The sequence below is a fragment of the Canis lupus genome, chromosome 4 (assembly GCF_011100685.1).
Source record: "Canis lupus familiaris isolate Mischka breed German Shepherd chromosome 4, alternate assembly UU_Cfam_GSD_1.0, whole genome shotgun sequence".
NCBI lineage: Eukaryota > Metazoa > Chordata > Mammalia > Carnivora > Canidae > Canis > Canis lupus.
In genome coordinates, this window is record NC_049225.1 from 33,791,816 (window position 1) to 33,806,365 (window position 14,550).

General features: G+C 42.5%; 1 pseudogene; it reads left to right on the forward strand.

Annotated features, from left to right (window-relative positions):
* Positions 1 to 3,505: 3,505 nt before the first annotated feature.
* Positions 3,506 to 4,995, forward strand: LOC102152444 (annotated as a pseudogene).
* Positions 4,996 to 14,550: the final 9,555 nt, after the last annotated feature.

The window sequence follows — 14,550 nt, forward strand, 5'->3', positions numbered from 1 at the left end:
AAAGGAAATGAGGTAAATATGCTCTTACTATGAAGTTTATGTTTTTCTGGCTCGGGGTGCAGCTCTTTGTTTACTACGTGCTGTAGTTTCAGGTGTTGGAGGCTAATATTCCCTCTGGTGTCCTTGTTTGTGTTCCCTGATTGTTTCTGAGTTTCCCCACAGACTCCATCAGGAACGGAACCTGAGCCTTGGTGTTCTTCTCAGCTCTAATCTCCTATTATTATAGATGAGCCCTGCTGGTGTGTGGTGGGGGTGTGAGGGGCAGGAAGAAGCCTACCAGTTGTTTATGAGAAAGTCTCAGTATTTTGATGGTCCGGTGTCACAGTGCTGTGACCTTTACACATGCATTTTGGCTCCTTCTTTCTCCCCTGGGTGACGCAGGAGGACTAGAGGTGGCCAAAGTTGGATATTTCCCTTCCTCCTTGCTGGTCAGGCTTGGGTAAACCCCATGTTGGTGAGGATCTACTAAAATAGTTTCCCTTGAGCGCAGACCTTTGTTAATAAGAATGGAAAGCTCTGGGTGCATTTCTAAATGATCACTTTCCCTTTTCCCGCTTGAAGCAGGAGGAGATATTTCTCTGATTTTTTCATGCTGAGAACCTGGTAGAGTTCCTGGAGTTCAAATTCATGAAGGTGTCCCCACCCCATCCCCCAAAAGGTGGGCCCCTGGGAGGTTTTCCTTCCAGCTTGTCCACACTAAGCCTCCAGAAACTGATCGAATCACCCTTTAAGTGTTCCTACCAGGTTCTGGCCATGGCTCCTTCCTGGTAAGTCTTCTTTCTTTGTATTTGCTCATCTCTCTGGATCTGGGCAAATAATTTGACCCATGCCCTGCATTTTCTGATGACTCTAAGAAGAGTTGCTGATCTTGTTTGCTCAGCCTCTTTCTTGTGAGGAGAAGAGCACCAACTTCCAAGCCAAGCTCTTCATTATGTATTCATAATGTATTCATAAATATACAATTAATCAGAGTGTATATTCAGCTTCACTGGAAACTGGAGTCCGAAGACCTTTCTTTCTTTCTTTCTTTCTTTCTTTCTTTCTTTCTTTCTTTCTTTCTTTCTTTCTTTCTTTCTTTTTTTTAAGATTTTATTTATTTATTAGAAGGAGAGAGTGAGAGAGAGTGCAGGGGGAGGAACAGAGGGAGAGGGAGAGGCAGACCCCTTGCTGAGCAGGGGGCCCGATGCAGGGCTTGATGCCAGGACCCTGAGATCATGACCTGAGCCGCATAACCGACAGAGCCACCCAAGCATCTGTGCAATGACTTTTCAATGGGAAGTGATTCATACCATGAGACTCTAAACCCAAAAGAAAGCAAAGATGGTGTCACCAACAATTCACTGCTTAAAGAAAGAGAAGGAAAACTCTGGGAAACGAACAAGGGGTGGTGGAAAGGGATGTGGGCAGGGGGTGAGGGTGACTGGGTGACGGGCACTGAGGGGGGCACTTGATGGGTTGAGCACTGGGTGTTATTCTATATGTTGGTAAATTGAACACCAATAAAAAATAAATTAAAAAAATAAATAAAAATTTGAAATGCATTCTCAAAAAAAAAAAAGAGAGAAGGAAGATGGTCATTGGGATGATGTAAAAAGGAAATAAGGAAGAAAAGAATAAGGAAATAAGGAAGAGAAGTTATCAGCTCTGACAGTGGTTTATGATTATATTTTGATCCGAGTGAAGATCTCTTTCCTCCTCTTCTCCTTTCCATCTTGTGTCTTTCTTCCCTCTGCTCTCATCTTCCTCCTTGTCATCCTCACCCTCTGTTCCTTCCTTCTCTTTTTCTTCCTTTGTGTTAACAGTATGGCTTCAGGCACATCAGCCCTTGGCATTGCTCCCAGTGGGAAGACTGCCCTGTTTCAGGCTGGATCTGCTGCAGGTCAGTCAGCCACAGAATGTTGGGGGCCCCTTGACGCTCACATTGAAGCCTGTACTCGACCTTTTACATAATGAGTCAGGTGAACTCTGCCATGATTTTTACTGCACATTTTTTTCCTTTAAGCAAGTGAGTGTGAACATGGCAGGGGAGGGGCAGAGGGAGAGCGAGAGAGAGAATCTCAAGCCAAATCCCCGCTGAGTGTGAAGCTGAAATCAAGAGTCAGACACTTAGCTGACTGAATCACCCAGGCGCCCAGTGCCTTTTATTTTTGTGAACAGCAGGGCAGCCAGAGGGTGGCTTGGATCTCATGAATTGTCTCTACAGGTTCCTACTTGAGCCCACAAGTAGGATGATTTACTTACTTACCTGGTGTTGAAGACAACTGTTGTAGGAGGCTGGTTAGAAGCTACCAAATATCCTCTCCACCTACCATGTTAGAGTTGATGGAAGTGCTTTTCACTGGTTTTGTTTGCTATGTTTATTCTCTTGGGAAACATTTTAATTCCTTAATTTTCATGCAGCTTTTGCTGTAGATAGAGTGAACGGCTAAGCCCTTCTTTTTGGCTTCTATGGGGGGAGTTATCAGGACAACTCCCACAGCCTAGAGAGTCAGCAGCCTAGGGCTTTTGAGGTAGCAGTCTCATGCCTGTGTGGAGCCCTGCCCAGGGCTGGATAACAGACGAAGCCATAACAGTTTGTCCAGGGACTATAGATGGGTGTCTTACCACATTGGTGATGCTGTTAATGCTGAGCTATGCACATCTCCTTAGAATCTCAGTTACTGGGGTAACTGTTTCGTGGGGGCTGTAAACCTATAAAGGTTAGGGAATTATTATATGACCCTTAGCCCTCCAAAGATCCCAAGAGTCTACTTATAAGGTCAGGAATAACTGTACTTTCACTCTGTCCCAGTCTAGTCAGTTTGCTCAGAGTTTAGAGAAATCTGTAAATGCAGTAAAAAGCATTCAAGACCCTTTAGAAAACAGTGAAAAGCAAGGACATGGCATTGACCTTGGGTGGAAGAGAACAGTGGCAGATATGTCTTGCAAAGGGGCGTAGAAAGAAGGGCCATCCTTGGCATAGAATGTATAAAGATGGCAAATGAGGCTTGTGAAGAGGGACAAACAATGCCTGTGCTAATGGGAAGGAACCTGGATGTCATTAGTTGGACTGGAGTCATGTTTAGGTGAAGGTAGCTCAGAAGGAAAGAGGCAAGGCTGTATCCTCAGGATTTAGCATCTCTATCTCAGGCCTAATTGGCTTTAAGGCCATTGACTTGGGGCACCTGGGTGGCTCAGCGGTTGAGCATCTGCCTTCAGGCCCAGGCATGATTCCAGGGTCCTGGGATCGAGTCCCACATCGGGGTCCCTGCATGGAGCCTGCTTCTCCCTCTGCCTGTGTCTCTGCCTCTCTGTCTGCATCTCTCATGAATAAATAAATAAAATCTTTAAAAAAATAAAATAAAGCCATTGACTTAGCAGCCAGATGGCTGGAGTTTGAAACCCTATTGTGCTGTTGACTAACTGTTTGACTTTGGGCAGGTCACTTAACCATTCTGCACCGAGAGATGTTATAAGAATGAAATGAGGCTCCCCGCCCGCCGCCCGCCGTCGTCCGTGGGTTCTCTCGTTAGTTGGCCGCGGTCTTCTCAGCCACCCGCCCCAGTCTCCGACTCGCGGACAGGGCACTCGGCGCAGAGAGGCCGGACTGCGAGTTGTCGCCTGAGTGCCTACATCTGAGAAGTTAAAGGCACCTGTAGAACTTCTGCCACACAGCCCGTGGGGCTTGCAGCACATTCGTAAGCATGACTGCCATCCGGAAGAAACGTGATTGTTGGTGATGGAGCCTGTGGTAAGACTTGTTTGCTCATCGACTTTAGCAAGGACCAGTTCCCAGAGGTGTATGAACCCACAGTGTTTGAGAACTATGTGGCAGATATTGAAGTTGATGGAAAGCAGGTAGAGTTGGCTTTGTGGGATGCAGCTGGGCAGGAAGATTATGATCGCTTGAGGCCTCTCTCCTATCCAGGCACTGATGTTATACTGATGTGTTTCTCTATTGACAGCCCTGATAGCTTAGAAAACATCCCAGAAAAATGGACCCCAGAAGTCAAGCACTTCTGTCCCAACATGCCCATCATCCTGGTTGGGAACAAGAAGGATCTTCGGAATGATGAGCACACAAGGCGGGAGCTAGCCAAGATGAAGCAGGAGCCGGTGAAACCGGAAGAAGGCAGAGATATGGCAAACAGGATTGGTGCTTTTGGGTACCAATTTTTTTTGCTTTGTCTTCAGCAAAGACCAAAGATGGAGTGAGGGAGGTTTTTGAAATGGCCACGAGAGCTGCTCTGCAAGCCAGACGTGGGAAGAAAAAATCTGGGTGCCTTGTCTTGTGAAACCCTGCTGCAAGCACAGCCCTCATGCGGTTAATCTTGAAGTGCTGTTTATTAATCTTAGTGTATGATTACTGGCCTTTTCCATTTATCTATAATTTACCTAAGATTACAAATCATAAGTCATCTTGCTACCAGTATTTAGAAGCCAACCATGATTATTAATGATGTCCAACCCACCTGACCACCGAGGTCCTCCTGACACTGCTCTAACAGCCCTCCTCTGCACTCCCACCTGACACACCAGGCGCTAATTCAAGGAATTTCTTAACTTCTTGCTTCTTTCTAGAAAGAGAAACAGTTGGTAACTTTTGTGAATTAGGCTGTAACTACTTTATAACTAACATGTCCTGCCTGTCATCTGTCAGCTGCAAGGTACTCTGGTGAGTCCCTACTTCAGAGCTTTACTCCTTAACAGATTTTATTGGCATAGCTCTGTGATGGTCATCCAGTTTTTTGAAAATGTGCTTATCCAGAAAGGCTCAAGTCCATGCAGCTGTGGCAGAGTTACAGTTCTGTGGTTTCATGTTAGTTACCTTATAGTTACTGTGTAATTAGTGCCACTTAATGTATGTTACCAAAAAATAAATCTACCCCAGACTAGATGTAGTATTTTTTGTATAATTGGATTTCCTAATACTGATATTTGTCATCCCTGCAGAAAGTGTATTGGTTTTTTTAAAAAAGAAAGTGTATTTGAAAATAAAGTCAGATGGAAAATTCACTTTTAAAATTCCCGTTTTGTCAGTTTCTCTGATAAAAGATGGCCCGTTTCACCTGTTTTCAACCCCACATATCCCAGTACCCTTCCCCAGAGCTGGGCTAAATAAATAAGAATTTGGTTTCATGCCTGAGACACTCAGACACTTCAAAAGGTGGCATAACCTCTCACTTGGACTGCAGGGTCTGGCTCTAGTTCACAGTGCTTTTTCCTCACTGTATCCAGGTTCCCTACCAGAGGAGCCACCAGTTCTCTTGGGTGGCACTCAATTTCTTCTCTCCAGCTGACTAAACTTTTTTTCTGTACCAGTTAATTTTTCCAACTACTAATAGAATAAAGGCAGTTTTCTAAAAAAAAAAATAAATAAATAAAAAAAGAATGAAATGATTTTATAATAAAGCTCTTGGAATACTGGCTGGCGTGTTGTTGTGTTGTCATGTCGTGACAAGCAGCATGAAGGACATGAATCCTTTATTACGTAAGTGTGGGTTGTTCCCTCTGAATGATGGCGTGACTATGGGATACACATTGTGTGTGTGTTGGTGGAGAGTTTGTGTCACCGAGGAGGTTTTCTGAAGTTCAGTGCCCAGCAGCAAAAATACTTTGTTTGGTTTAATGAAGACCTTTGGTTGGGCCTCCTAGGGGTTTCCCAATGGACAAAATTGAAAAATACCTGTTGGAGCCAGGATGGGAAGGGGACTGCGCTGACTCTCCACTCCTCATGGTTGACATTAACTGATTGAGGTCAGCTTGAAGGAAGGCTTCCCAGGGCTTTGCACACCCTCTGGCTGCGGCTATCCTGCAGTCACACTTTTTAGTGACTTTGGTGAAGATGTAAAGGGCAAGCTCACTGGAGCTGTGCAGGGCGTACAGTCATCTCGGTTGGATGAAAGGATTCTGATCCCCAAAGGTGCGCTTCGGGTCAGGCCCTCCTTGGCTCCCTGTAACTCCTAACATCCCTTTTCTTTCACGGCTGTGCGCTGCTGCTTGAGTGTCCTCGTCCGCGCTGCTGGTTCCCACCTGCATACCCGCTCCTCATGCCGTCCTTTCTTCTCACACACGCGGAGCGTGCTTTTTTTAGATGATCAGCCCTTCCTCTCTAGGGCGCTTTCAAGGCTATCATGCTTTAATCAAAGCCCCAGTAACTGCCTGCAGCTCATGGAGGCTCAAGATAGACCCGGGGCTTTGTTGGCAAATCCTGGCTTTGCCTTGAATGCGGGATGGGAGAGGCACCTGCCCCTATGGACTCAGAGGACACACGTGGCTTTATTTCACACTGTGCAAGCTGCTGTGGGCCTTGTTAAGGGAAGGGACGTTGCCATGCCAGCGGGGACCTGCTTGTGCTCTGATCTGGTCGCGACACTTGCCTCCACACCATCTCCGGCACCGGCGGGGAGGAAGGGCACCTGGTTTATTAAGTGGACTGCAGTAGGCAGGGAGCATACGAAATTGCTTTCGGGCTCCCCCGCCCCCGTGCCCTTGAAGCTGTTTGGCCGACTGCCTTCCCTGCCGAGGGGTCCTATCGAGGGAAGGCCTGCAGCCTTTCTGGGCTGTTCGGATATTCAAATAATCTCATCTTCAGATAGTAAGAAGTTGAGATCAATGTAAATCCAAGCCTCCTGCCCATATACAGGGAAGCCTCTCTGCCCTGCTCAGGCCTGACTCTGCTCACCCATCGGTGTTGGGTGGGGGCCGTGCCTGCTCATTGACCCCTCGTGGCATTGCTCTGCCTCCCCGATGGTCACGCTGCCTCTGGGTCTGCCCGGGTCCCAGCATCAAGGCCAGAGTTACCATTTATTCAGCCTTTATCCACTGTGTTCTTAAGTTGTGCCAAGAACGGTTCTGGGCTTTGGGTATGAATCAGGGCAATAATGCTCCTCCTTTCGGGGACCTTATGTTCAAGCAGGCAAGGCAAAATATATTAATAGAAATATAACACATCTGAGTATAATCGGGGCTGTGGAGAGAAGTAAAGCAGGAAGATGAATAGGATTTCTGGGGACGGGTTTGCTAGTGCAGACACCAAAGGGCTTTTTGGCAGTGCGACGTGTGAGAAGAGACCTAAGGGAAGTAAGGGAGCGAGCTGTAGGGAGATGCGGGGAGGGACGTCAGAGCGCAGGAGACCAATCTCCCAGGAGCCGGAACCACCCTGCGTGGCTGCGGAGAGAAGTGAAATGGAGAAAAGCAGGTGTAGGGGCAGGGAAGGCGTTTGGAGGCGGGGACAGTCATGGTAGGCCTCAGTCACGGCAGGGATGTTAGATTGTGCTTTGGGAGGTGGGGAGGCCCCTGGGGAGGTGCATGTGGGTGAAGGATGTGATCTGACTTGAATCTTGCCGTGACCTCTCCGGCTGTGAGTAGACAAGTGATGGTCAAGGTTGCAAGTGGGGAGACCCGTCGGCGGACGATGGTGGTGATGTAGGTGACACATGGTGGTGGTTCAGACTAGGAAGGCGGGTGAGCAGTAGTCCTCTTCTGGGTCTACAGAAAGTAAGGACAGTAGGGTTATATCTGGGTAGCATCTGAGATGAACAAGCAAGGAGGGACTCCAGAGGCACTCCACTCGTCACTGGGAGGATGGGTCTGTCATTTACTGAAGTGGGAAAGGCTGCAGGAGAAACAGGGATCATCTCGGGGGTTGGTGGAAAGCAGAAGTTTGAATTTTGGACTCACTAAATCTGAGCAGTGGAGTTCAGGAACCTAGGCTTGAAGTTGGGCCTTATCACCGGAGCTGCTCAATACAGAGGAGTAGAGGGACCCTGGCCGGGCCTGGCGCTGTGCCCCACAGGTGCCAGAGGTCCCCAAGATGACGGGGAGGGGGCGGGGAGGAGGGACTGGGGATTGGGACTGCAGGGCTGCAGTGCTGTCAGTCCCTCCATCCGTGAAGGAGCCTCCTGGGGACTCTTGCCAGCTTGCCGGTCTACCCTCTCGTTCAGAATCCTTCACAGTGACTTAGGATTATTTTTATTTATTATTTTTATTTATTTATTTATTTATTTATTTATTTATTTATTTATTTATTTGCATTTCCCAAGACATCCAGTTGCCCCGGGCGGGGGGGGAACACTTGCATGTTCCCTCTGTTGTGGGTGGCTATGCTGCCGCTGAGCCACCGTGGTCTTCTCTCCCACCCGCAGCTGTTCCGACTCATCTAGGTGACAGTTGGCAAACTCTTCTCCGCCCGCACTTTAGGGAGCACTTTCTGGCAAGAACCTCGGAGCCTGCGTGTTTCTGCAGCCCAGAAGGTCTCTAACCAGAGAAGCCGATGGCGGCTTGCTCTTCCCACAGAGCACAGTCTCTGTGCTCTCTGTGCTCGCTCCTTTCTGAACACTTTTTATTTGGAAAGAAGTTCAAACCTACAGAAAGGCTGTTAGAATGAGAGTAAGTGTGAGAGTACAGGATGCCCTCTGCTACTTCCATCTCTTAGCTTTTTGCCCTCCGTGCTGTATCACCTGCATGGTCTCATTCTATCGATGGTTAGATAAAGAAATGCTTCTCTCGCTCTCTCCTCGATTCAGTATGTACTTCCAGAGTAAGGAGATTCTCTCGAATGATTACAACACAGTTGTCCGCTTCAGATACTGACATTGATGTAAGTATTTCATCTGATCCATCACCCTCATTCCAATTAAGGAGTTGATTTAATGTGCCTGCCTTCCTTCCTTCCTTCCTTCCTTCCTTCCTTCCTTCCTTCCTTCCTTCCCTTCTTCAAGATTTTATTTATTTATTCATGAGAGACACACAGAGAGAGGCAGAGACACAGGCAGAGGGAGAAGCAGGCTCCATGCGGGGAGCCCGATGCAGGACTCGATCCCAGGACCCCGGGGTCATGACCTGAACCGAAGGCAGAGGCTCAGCCGCTGAGCCACCCAGATGCCCAACCTACTATCCTTGAAAGCGTTTTCCCTGGCGTACAGGATCCAGTCTAGTATCAGGTATTGCATTTAGTTGTTATGCTTGCTCATCATTCTTTAATCCACAGCGTTTCATGACGTTGACATCTTTGAAGAATACATTCCTTCCCTTACAAAAATAAAGCATTTCTAATTTTGCATTTGTCTAATATTTCCCTGTGATTAGATTTAGGTTATTTAATGTATTCTTTTTTTTTCTTTAAGTTGAGAGAAAGGTGACTTACCATGAAGTTTATATTTTGACATGTGCAATTTATGACTTTTTAGTAGATTCCCAAGGGTATGCAACCATCGCCACTATCTACTTTTTGAAAATTTCTATCACCCCCACCCCGAAAAGAATCTTCATATCTATTAGTAGTTACCCTCCATTCCTTACTGCCCTTAACCTCTGGGAACCATTTATCTACTTTCTGGCTCTAGGGATTTGCTTGTTAGGAACATTTCTCATAAATATTACCATACAAAATGTGGCTTTTCTTTTTTTCTTTTTTTTTTTGGATCTGGCTTCTTGAGTTTAGTATAATGTTTTCAAGGTTCATCCTTGTAATAAGTATCAGTTGTTTTTTTTTTTATGTCTGGATCTCATGTCATTGTAAGCATATACAACATTTATTTCTTCATACGTCAGTTGATAGACATTTGAGTTGTTCCTACGTCGTGGTTATTGTGAGTAATGCTGTTATGAACGTTCACGTAGGTTTATTTGTGGATATATGTTTTCATTTATCTTGAGTGATATCTAAAAGTAGAATTGCTGAGTCATATGGTAACTTTATGCTTACTTTTTTGAGGAGCTATCAGACTGTTTTCTAAAGGGACTGTACCATTTTACATGACTACTAGCGATGAATGAGGATTTCAATTTATCCACACCCTTGCCAACACTTGTCCTTTTGATTATATCCGTCCTCAGGGGTATAAAGTGGCATCTTGTGGTTTGGATTTGCATATTCTTAAATGATTAATGATGTTGTGTATCTTTACATGTGCTAATTGGCCACTTACATGTTCTCTTTGGAACAATGTTCACATTTTTTACCGACTTTTTAATTGGATTGTTAGTCTTTTTATTGTTGAGTTTTAAGTGTTCCTTCTGTATTTTGGATACTAGATTTCTCTCAGATATATTTTGCAAATGATTTTTTTCATTCTGTGGGCTGTCTTTTCACTTCCTTGATGCTGTCTTTTGATGCACAATAGTTATTAATTTTGATGAAGCTGAATTTATCTTTTTTTTTAAGCTGAATTGATCTAATTTTTGTTTTGTTGCTTGTACTTTTAAAAGTATATATAAGAAACTACTGCCTATTCCAAGGTCATATCGATAAGATACCCCTATGTTTTAAGAGTTTTATAGGGTTTTTTTGAGTTTTATAGTTTTAATCCTTTTAGGTCTTCGATGTATTTTAAGTTATATTTTGTTTATGGCATGAGGTAGGGCTTCAACATCACCCTTTTACATGTGGATTTCCAATCGTCTCAGTCCCATTTTTTTTTTTTTTGCAGAGTCTATTCTTTCCCAATTGAATTGCCTTGAATTCATTCAGCAAAAATTGGTTGACTATAAATATACTGGTTTATTTATGGATTCTGAATTCTATTCCATCAATGTATTTTTCTATCCTTATGCCAGTACTACACAATCTTTATTTCTTTAGCTTTGTACTAAGTTTTGAAATTAGGAAATGCAAGTTCTAGTTTTTATCTTTCGTTTTCAAGACTGATTTGCTATTCTGGTTCCCTTGCATTTCACTATGAATTTTGGATCTGTATGTCAATTTCTGGGGAGATAAAAGGCCACTAACATTTTGATAGGAATTATATTGAATCTGCGATGCTTTTGGAGAGTATTGGCATCTTAAGAATGTTAGGTCTTCCAGTACATGAACACAGATACAGGTCTGATACAGGTCTTTACTTTTTTTTGTAAATGTTTTATAGATTTTAAGTTTCACAGTTTGCCTTTTTTGATAAATTTATTCTTAAGTATTTTATTCATTTTGATACTACTGTAAATTGAATTGCTTTCTTAATTTCATTTTTGGATTATTCATTGTTAGTGTATAGAAATGCAATGGATTTTTATATTGATCTTTTATATTGATTTTTTTTTATCTTGCAACCTTTCTGAACTCATTTATTAGGTCTAATAGTTTTTTGTCAGTTCCTTAGGATTTTCCATATGCAAGATAATACCATCTGAAAATAGAGATGATTTTACTTTTTCTTTTTAAAGATTTTATTTAAGAGAGAGAGAGTGAGTGAGAGAGTAAGCATGACTGGGGGAGGAGCAGACTGAAAGGGAGAAGCAGACTCCTCGCTGAGCAGGGAGACTGATGGGGGACTTAATCCTGGGACCCCAGGATCATGACCTGATGCTTACTGACTGAGCCACCCACGCACCCATACTTCTTCTTTTCCAAACTGGATGCCTTTTATTTCTTTTTCTTGATCAGTTGTCGTGCCTAAAATCTCCAGTGCAATGGTGGATAGAAATGATGAAAGCAAATGTACTTGTCTTGATCCTGACCTTTACAAGCAAAGCTTTCAGGTTTCCATCTTTATGTATAATGTTAGCTATTTGAGAGGTATATATATATATATATATATAAGCTCTTTGTCAGGTTAAAGAATTCTGTTCATTGTTGAGTGTTTTTTTGTTGTTTTTATTTTTTTATTTTTTATTTTTTAAAGATTTTATTTATTTATTCATGAGAGACACACAGAGAGAGGCAGAGACACAGGCAGAGGGAGAAGCAGGCTCCTCGCAGGGAGCCCGACGCGGAACTCGATCCTGGGTCCCCAGGACCACACCCAGGGCCCAATGCGGCACTAAGCCGCTGAGTCACCTGGGCCTTCCCCTGTTGTTGTTTTAAATCATGAAACAGTATCAAGTTTTGTCAAATGCCTTTTTGGAGTCTATAGAGATAGTCTATGGTTTTTTTTTGTCCTTATTGTATTAGGATATTAATATGATTTACTATTTTGATTGATTTTCATATATTAATCAATCTTGCATTCCTTGGATAAATCCCAGTTGCTCATGGTATATAGTCATTTCAGTGTTCTGCTGGTTCAATTTGGTAGTGTGTTGAGGATTTTTGAACTTATATAAGGGATATTTGCCTGTAGTTTTTTTTACTTGTGATATATATGCCTGGTTTAGCATCAGGGTAATACTAATACTAGTCTCCTAGAATAAGAAGGGAAATTTTCCTCCTCATATTTTTTCAAAGAGTTCGTTAAAGATTTATTTGAATCATCTCTTAAAAGTTTGGGAGAATTCATCAATCAAGCTATCTGGTCCTGGGCTTTTTCTTCATGGGATTTTTTTTTTATTACTAATTTATTTACTAGTTATATGTATATTGAAATATGCTGTTTCTTCTTGAATCAGCTTCATCTATGTTATGTTTATTGGCACATAATTTTTCATGGTTATTCCCTTTTAATCCTTTTGATTTCCATAGAGTTAGTAGTAATATCCTCTCTTTAATTTCTGATTTTAATAATTTGAATCTTCTCTCTTTTTTTTCTTGTTTATTCTAGTTAAAAGTTAATCAATTTTGTTGATGTTTCCAAGGAACTAATTTTTGGTTTCATTGACTTCCTATAATTCTTTTTCCTGTTTTATCTCATTTATTTTTTCTGATCTTTATTTTGCTTCATTCTACTTGTTTGGTTTGTTTTCAAGTTTTGCTTTTCTTCTACTTTGTTGAGGTGGAACTTCAGTTTATGGATTTGATATCATTCTTATTTTTAAATATATATATATTTACAGCTCTCAGTTTTCCTCTGAAGTCTACTTTTACTACATTTCATTTGGTTTGGTATGTTGTATTTCAGTTTCATTCATTCCAAACTATCTTCCAATTTCTGTGTTGTCCATTGAAAGATGAATGGATAAAGAAGATGTGGTTTATGTATACAATGAAATATTCCTCAGCCATTAGAAATGACAAATACCCACCATTTGCTTCAACGTGGATGGAACTGGAGGGTATTATGCTGAGTGAAATAAGTCAATCGGAGAAGGACAAACACTATATGGTCTCATTCATTTGGGGAATATAAATAATAGTGAAAGGGAATAGAAGGGAAGGGAGAAGAAATGGGTAGGAAATATCAGAAATGGAGATAGAACATGAAGACTCCTAACTCTGGGAAAAGGACTAGGGGTGGTTGAAGGGGAGGAGGGTGGGGGGTGGGGGTGACTGGGTGATGGGCACTGAGGGGGACACTTGACGGGATGAGCACTGGGTGTTATCTGTATGTTGGCAAATTGAACACCAATAAAAAATAAATTTATTATAAAAAAATAAAAAAATATTTTTTTTTCAAAAAACAAAAACAAAAAAATATTTCTGTGTTGATTTCTTCTCTGATCATTGATTATTTAGTGGTGTTTTATGAAATTTCTATTATTTGTGCATTTCCCAAGTTTCTATGTTGGTTTCTAATCACATTCCATTGCATTTGAAGAACATGGTTTGTGTGATTTCAGTACTTTTAAATTTATTAAGACTTGTTTTATCACCTAAAATATAGTCTACCCTTGAGATTGTTACATGTGGAGTTGAGAAGAATATGTATAATGATGTCACTGGATGGAAGGCTCTATAGATGTCTTTTATGGTCTGGTTGGTATTTATCCACATAAATATAGCCACCTCTATGGTTAGTATTAAGTGTTGTTCAGTCTTATTGTCTTTGTCAATTTTCCATCCATTGTGGAAAGTGGGGTAAGTGGGTCAAAGCACTTACCATGACTAAGCTAAGCTAAGTGGGGTGGCTCCTTATTTGTTCTTCCTAGGTTGTGGGTATTTTGTATGCCAGCCAAATTTAATTTAGGTTGATTGATTGATTGGTTGATTGATTGATTGCCTTTGTGTAGTTCTTAAAATTCTACTTGGGAGACAGCACAGTGTGATGAAAGCTTTGGAACCATAAACCTTGAGCATGCTTACCTCTGCCATTTATTGCAAGTTAGGCAAGTCATTAAACTTCATTGCACACACACACACACACACGTAGTTATGCAAAGATGTGCACCTATACATAGATGCTTATTGTTTAACATACATGCAAAAGCATAGATGAAGCTAGTATTAAGTTATTTTTAAAGTGCAAGTGCCATATCCAGTGATCAAAGAACAGGAATTCTTAGCATCTTCTCCTTCTTCCCCTTCCCTCTGCCTGTGTATGCATCAGGGTGTGTGCAAGGAAGAGAGAGAGAGAGAGAGAGAGAGAGAGAAGAGAGCATGAGAGAGGAGAGTGAGAGAGCAAAGTATCTTACTCAACTGGAAAAGCACTAGGGTTCTGTCGCCCAGAGAGACCTTCTGGCTTTAAGCAAGTCAAACAATGGACTTAACTGTTTCGTTCCTGAAATGATTTCTTTTAGGTAAAATAACTCGATGGAATAGAGGTTTTGACATTAGGTGGAAAAATTGGTAGAAGAGTATTACTACTGGCAAGAGATTGTTTTACTTGTAAAATAGGTGGGAGTGTTCTTAGTCTCTCCTGTGCAGGATGCAGTGAGGACAGAGGTAGATTCTGGACAGACCCCAGGATGCATGCATGTCAGAACCTCTTCCCTTTTGCCCTCTCTGCTCTCTATCCTCATAGAAACACTAGTTGTGCTGCT